This window comes from Pan troglodytes, chromosome 15 (genome assembly GCF_028858775.2).
Source record: "Pan troglodytes isolate AG18354 chromosome 15, NHGRI_mPanTro3-v2.0_pri, whole genome shotgun sequence".
NCBI lineage: Eukaryota > Metazoa > Chordata > Mammalia > Primates > Hominidae > Pan > Pan troglodytes.
Window position 1 is genome coordinate 1,635,001 of NC_072413.2, and position 7,500 is coordinate 1,642,500.

A 7,500-nucleotide genomic window follows, 5' to 3' on the forward strand; every position below is an offset into this window, starting at 1 on the left:
GGCGTGACACTAAATCGACCCTTAGGACGCCGTTTATGTTTAAGTCGAGGAGCTTATCAGGGAAATAGGAGAAGTACGGACGCCACACGTGACCGAGAGAAAAGTCTGAAAATGCCCCTCGCATCCAAGCGGGGACCCGGCCTCGACCTCCCGAAATCATACACCGAGTGGGGAAGCCCAGCAAGGCCCACCTGTCTAGATTTCTCTCGGCCTCTCGAAGCACCGAAGCACGCGCTTCTCACTTTCGTGGAAGGGGCAGGGCCCTACCCGGCACGGGGGTGTCTGACAGACTGACAGAGAAAGAGACAGACATAGAAAGACAGAGATGGACAGAGAGAGACAGTGAGAAACAGACAGAAAGAGAGAGAGACGGAGAGAAACAGACAGGGAGAGGGGGAGAGAGAGAGAGAGAAACGGACAGGGAGGGAGAGACAGAGAGAGACAGACAGGCAGGCAGAGAAAGAGAGAGTAAGACAGAAGATAGGCACAGAGAGAGAGAGAGAGAGAGAGAGAGAGAGAGAGAGACCGACAGAGAGACACAGAAAAAGAAAGAGAGAGGCAGACAGACAGAGAAAGACATAGACAGACAGAGAGAGACAGAAACAGACAGAAAGAGAGAGAGAGAAACAGACAGGGAGGGAGAGAGAGAGAGACAGACGGGGAGAGAAAGAGAGTAAGACAGAAGACAGACACAGTGAGACAGGCAGAGAGGGAGAGAGAGAGACAAAGACAGAGACAGAGACAGACAGAAAGAAAGAGACAGACAGACAGACAGACAGGCAGACCGACAGAGAAAGAGACACAGAGAGAAAGACAGAGACGAACAGAGAGAAACAGACAGAGAGACGGTCCTAGCCCAGTAGCGATACAGTGCCTTTTCTTTCATTTTCTCTTTCTTTTCTTTTCTTGTTTTCTGTCTTGTGTATCTGTATGTATGTATGTATGTATGTATGTATGTATGTATGTACGTACGTACGTACGTACGTATGTATGTATTTATGTATTTATCTGGAGACCGGGTCTCACTCTGTCGCCCAGGCCGTAGTGCAGTGGTGCGATCTTGGGTCACTGCAACCTCCGCCTGCCAGGTTCAAGCAATTCTTCCGCCTCAGCCTCCCGAGTAGCTGGGATGACAGGTGCCGGCCCCACGGCACCTGACTCCATTTCGTGTTTTCAGTAGAGACGGGGTTTCACCACGTTGGCCGGGCTGGTCTCGAACTCCTGACCTCGGGATGACAGACGTGAGCCACTGCGTTCAGTGTACAGTGCCATGTCTTAGAAATCACTCCACACGGGAACACACACTTAGAGGTGACGTGTAGAGATTTTATTTACTTAGTTAGTTCGTTCGTTCGTTAGTTAGTTATTATTTGCGCGGGGAGGTGGGGGGACGGAGTTTGGCTCTTGCTGCCCAGGCTACAGTGCAATGGCCTAGGGGACTCAAGGCGTCAACCTATGGCAGAGAGGACACGTCCTTCTGAGCGTAAGGGCCGCAGCGAAAGTTGGCAGGGCCCGCGCTTTTAAAGGCTGAAATCCCGGCGGCTCAGGCCTGTCGTTTCCAGCACTTTGGGAGGCCCAGGAAGGCGCATCATTTGAGGTCAAGAGTTCGATACCAGCGTGGCCAACGTGGAGAAACCCCCTCTCTACTAAAAATAAGAATATGAGCCGGCCATCCTGGTGCGTGCCTGTAATCCCAGCTACCGAAGAAGAATCACTGGAGCCCGGGAAGCAGAGGTTCCAGTGAGCCGAGAGAGCGCCACTGCACCGCAGCCTGGGTGACAGAGCGAGAGAGACTCAGTCCAAAAAAAAGAAAGAAAAGAAGAAGAAGAAGAAAAAAAAGAACCGGCCCAAACACTGCATTGTCGCTGAACATTCTCCCAAAAGGCCAGAAACCCCCTGACTCAGGTCAAGGAGGTGGTGTTTGGTTGTACTTGTGTCTCTCTCTCTCTCTCTCTCTCTCTCTCTCTCTCTCTCTCCTCTCTCTCTCTCTCTCTCGCTCTCGCTCTCTCCCTCTCTCCCTCTCTCTCCTCTCTCCCCCCTAACTTTTATTTGTCGTTCAAGCATACATGTGCAAGATTGTGACATAGGTAAACTTGTGACGGGGGTGTTCAGTGTGCAGATGATTTCATCACCCGGGTAGTCAGTGCTGTGTCCGACAGTATTCGTGTTTTGTTTTTTTCCTGAAGCTGTCTCTCCTTCCACCCCTCCTCCCTCAAGCAGGCTTCCGCGTCCCTGGTCCCCCTCGTTCTGCCCATGCAAGAACTCTCATCTGTAAGTTCCCACTTGTAGATGAGAACACGCGGTATGTAGCCGATCGTTGCTTTCATCTTCGGTGGTGGCGGTGAAAGAGGCATGACACTAAATCGACCCTTAGGAAGCTCCCCTCCGTCCCCACCCCGCACCCCCTCCCCACACACACCCTCATTCCCGCACCCCCTCCTGAAACGCAAGAAAGGAAGAAAGAAATGAAAGTAAGCGGTGAGCCTGCAAGGCGGTGGAGGCGGGGGATCTCAGAGGGCGAGCAAGCGATGGCGGTCGGGGGATGTGTCCACTGAGGTATCAAAACTAGGGGACCCACTTTTCAGCCGCAACACACCCCCTAATCCTCAGCCGCAGGCAGCCTCTGGGTGGGGTTGCGCCTGTCAAAGCTTCCGAATGGAGAGAAGCCCAAGGCTACGGAAGGCATCAGCTCCAACTCCAGGAAGGGAATAGGGCTTTGTGCATATGAATGGGGCTTTGAAAGGCGTTGCCGCGGCTTCGAAAGCGATGCGCTGTGCCTCGCCTCGCCCCGCCCCGCCCCGCCCAGAGCGAGACTCCGTCTGAAAATAAGTACACAAATAAATCATAAAATAATTTATCAATAAATAAGAAAGAAAGAAAGAAAAGAAAGAAAGGAAAGAAAGGAAAGAAAGAAAGAAAGAAAGACAGACAGACAGACAGACAGACAGACAGAAAGAAAGAAAGAATCAGTACAGCGACCGTGGTCGTGAATCATTCCCCGGAGTCCAGGCGCAGTGGCTCACGCCCGTCACGCCAGCACTTTGAGACGCCGGGCAGGAGGGTTGCAACGAAATGATGAGACCCCGTCTGTGGGAAAACATTTAAAAATGAAGGCCGGGCGCGGTGGCTCACGCCTGTCATCCCAGCAGTTCCGGAGGCCGGGGAGGGCGGATCACCTGAGGTCGGGAGTTCGAGACCAGCCCGATCGACATGGAGAAGCCCCGTCTCCACTAAAAATACAAAATCAGCCAGACGTGGCAGCGCACGCCCGCAATCCCGGCTACTCAGGAGGCCGATGCAGGAGAATCGCTTGAAACCGGGAGGCAGAGGTTGCGGCGAGCCAAGATCGCGCCACCGCACTGCAGTCTAGGCCACCAGAGCGAAACTCTGTCTCGGGCGGGGGAGGAAAAGAAAATTTAAAACGGTGTGGGCACAGTGGCGCGTGCCTGCGGTCCCAGGTTCTGTACTCTGGAGGCTGAGGCGGAAGGATCGCTCGAGTCCAGGAGCGTCCACGCTGCAGGGAGTGAGTTACGATGGCACCACTGCCGGGGTGACGGAGCGAGATGCCGTCTCTAAATCAGTCCATGAGATCACTGGAAGGCGCTCTCTGTGTCTCACTTTCCAAGAGGGTCTCTTTAGGCCAAGCAGGCATGGTACCTCACGCCAGTCATCCCAGCACTTTGGGAGGCTGAGGCGGGAGGAAAGAAGGAAGGGAGGAAGGGAGGAAAGAAGAAAAGAAGAAAGGCAGGAAGGCAGGAAGGCAGGAAAGAAAGAGGGGAAGAGAGAGAGAGAGAGAGAAAGAAAGAAAGAAAGAAAGAAAGAAAGAAAGAAGAAAAGAAAAGAGAAGAAAACAGAAGAAAAGAGAAGGGAAGAAAAGAAAAGCAAACGGGGAGGGGGCATATCTCCTTGACCGGTGACCGCCCAGGATACAGTGGGTCACGGCCGACCGAAGCCTCGACCTGTGGGGCCTCAAGTGATCCTCTCCTCATCTCAGCCTCCCGAGTAGCTGCGACTACAGGCGGCCATCACCGCGCACAACTCATCTTCTAATCACATCATGATTGTATCGAGACGGGGTCTCGCTCCGTCACCCAGGCTGGATCGCCACGGCACGATCTCAGCTCATCGCAACCTCGGCCTCCCCGGTTGGAACAACTCGCCCGCCCCAGTCTCCCGAGCGGTCGTGATTCCAAGCCCACGCCACCAGGCCCGGCTAATCGTTCTATTTTTCAGAGAGACGGGGTTTCGCCACGTCGGCCAGCCTGGTCTCGAACTCCCGGCCCCAAGCGATCCACCGGCCTCGGCCTCCCAAAGTGCCGGAATGACAGGCGTGAGCTAGCGTGCCCGGCCCAGATCATCTTTTTCATCCATTGTAGAGAAGGGGTTTCGTCAGCCAACGGGTGGAAGGTGGGGTGGGTTTTACTCAGCCTGCGTACTGTGAAAAGGTTAAGTGAGTGTGCTTTGTGAACTAGATATGGAAATGTGTGTGTGTGTGTGTGTGTGTGTGCGCGCGCGCGCGTGTGTGTGAGAGAGAGAGAGAGAGAGAGAGAGAGAGAGAGAGAGAGAGGAGAGACACCAATCCCACCACGAGGACCCGGAAATAGTGTTTGATCTGTGTCCCTGCCTAGTCACCTGTCTTGTGTGTAGACGACTGAGGATTCCACAAATGAAGGTCAGCAGTATCTATTGAGCTGTTTCTCCCTCTCACGCGTCTCATCTGTGTGCTGGAGAAAGGGAAGAGAAGAGGTTCCGATGGGAAGTTGTCTTCGCGCCTGAGGCAGCTGAAGGCAGACCGAAGGGAAGGAGGGCATCCTACGTGACATTTCCATACCCACGCACCCTTTACAATGCTGGGGCCGCCAGTCCACCCCGTACGTCAGCCCACCCCCAAGAACAGCACGGTCCGGGGTGGTCCAGTCTCATCCCAACCGGCCCACCCGGGGCATGCGGTGGAAGTCTTCGCCGGAGGATCCGAGGGCAGCGTCAACGCGGTTCCCCTGGGGTCGCCCGGCAAAGGCCAGCCGGGGGAGGGTAGCGGGACGTGACGGGGGGGGGGGTCGCATCCGCCTCAGAGCTCCCTGGAAGGTGGCAGGTAGCCGGTGGGGCACGCCGAGCCAGAGACGTCCGGCAGGATATAGATGTGGAAGGCGTGTCAGTCCTCTCCCTATACCTCTCCTGTGGAAAATGCCAGGGCGGCGGTGGGAGCCTCGGCTGGGGGAGAAGCGGGGACAAGGGGGAGAGGGAAGGAGGCCCTCGGGAGGTTTCGGCACGGAAAACCCACTCAGCCAAGCTCCCTCCGTGTTTCCGCGTCCAAGGTACACCCCGGGAGACGGCAAGAGAAACGTTCACACCGTGCTTTCCGTCTTCGTGTTTATCTCTTTCATCTTTTCCATTTTACGAGAGATGCTCATTTCAACAAGCAGACGGCGGATGTGACGGGAGAAGTGTCAAGGCCAGGAGTTTGAGACCAGCGTGAGCAACAGAGCAACACAAGTAGGAGAGCCCAGCTGAAAGAAATGAAAGAGGAGGAGGAGGAGGAGGAGGAGGAGGAGGAGGAGGAGGAGGAGGACGACGACGACGACAAGGGGGGTTGGGGGGGGAAGGAGAAGGAAAGAAAAGAAAAGAAAAAAAGAAAAAGAAAAGCAACCACCACCAAGAAAGTTAAGATCCTCCAACGGTCGGAAGTTGAAGACCAGCCTAACCAAGATGGAGAAACCCCATCTGTACTAGGAATAGAAAAATTAGCCAGGCACGATGGCTCATCGCTGTCATCGCAGCTACTCGGGAAGGCTGAGGCAGGAGAATCCCTTGAACCTGGGAGGCGGAGGGTGCGGTGAGCCGAGATCCGCCATCGTCCTCCACCCTGGGCGACAAGAGTGAAACTCCGTCTAAAGAGAGAAAAAAAAAAGAAAGAACGAAAAGGCGGATCGGTGAGATGCGTGTGAACATTTTATCTGTTCGCAGTCCCCGTATTAAAAACGGAAAGAACCGACCCATGACAAACATGACCAGAGCGTACCGTGCCCACGCGTGTCATCACAGCACTCCGGGAGGCCGATGCGGGAGGATCTCTGGAGCCTAAAAGTTGGAGATCACCCCGACACGTGAGATGACGCCTACAATCATCATAATCATAGAAGTTTAAAAAGAGATCACGTGTGCCCAGAGCATGGACAACAAAGCGAGAGCACATCCGTACTAAAAAGAAGACGATTGATAGGTAGGCAGGCAGGCAGGCAGGCAGGCAGGCAGGCAGGCAAACGTAGAAGGAGCCAGGCGCAGCGTCTCACGCCTGTAATAGCAGCAGTGTGGGCGGCCGAGGCAGGCAGGCGGATTGCTTGAGGACAGGAGTTCGAGACCAGCGTGGGCAACATGATAGAATCCCGAAACCCATCTCACTCACATACATACATACATACATACATACATACATACATACGTACATACATACATACCCACACATACATACCTACCTACGGAAAACATGAGAAGCAACATAGAAGTCAGCCGGTGTGGTGGTGCGTGCCTGTAGTCTCAGGTAATGGGGATGGGAGGGATCAGAGGCAGGACGACCGTTTGGTCGGTCCAAAGCATTGAGGTTGGGGTGATCCTGGGCGGCAGAGACAGAGGAAGACCCTGCCAGTAAGGGAGGGAGGGAGGGAGGGAAGGAAGGAAGGAAGGAAGGAAGGAAGGAAGGAAGGAAGGAAATAAACAAGCAAGCAGGCAAGCAAACGAGGAACATGACAGTGACACAGAATAACCCATGAGAATAAACAAGCAAATAACAGGGTATGAATGAAGCTAAAAGGCAATTAAGATCGCAATCCATTGTTTTCTCTGCACCCCACCCCACCGCAGCCCACGTAAGCTGGAGTGGAAGTGCGCGATCACAGCCCACGTTAGCCTCTCCCTCCCGGGCTTAAGAGATCCCTGTAGTCCCAGCTACGTGGGAGGCTGAGGTCACCAGAGCCCAGAGTCAGAAGACCAGGCGGGCCGGCCCCAAAAGAAAAGAAAATAAATACACGAAAATTATGAATAAATAATAAATGAAGGAAGGAAGGGAGGAAGGATATACATACACGTGTAGGTAAATGAAATGGGGTTTTAATACATACTCATCCATTAAAAGTAACATAATATAAACGTATTAATTATGGAAATATCATTTACAGAGTTTTATCACTACGTGTGTGTGTGTGTGTGTGTGTGTGTGTGTATAAATGTACGTTCATACACGGCAGCGTTCAGAAAATAAGATTGAAAAAAGGAAGGAATCGGCCAGGCGTGGTGGCTCACGCCTGTACTCCCAGCAGTCTTTGGGAGGCCGAGGCGGGCGGATCACTAGGTCGGGAGTTCGAGACCGGCCCGGCCAACATGGTGAAATTCCGTCTTTCCTCGAAGTAGAAAACCTGCCGTTTGCTTGATCCGTGGAGGCAGAGGCAGCGGTAGCAGTGAGCCGAGAAGGCACCAAGAAAGGAGAAGGAGAAGGAGAGGGAGAGG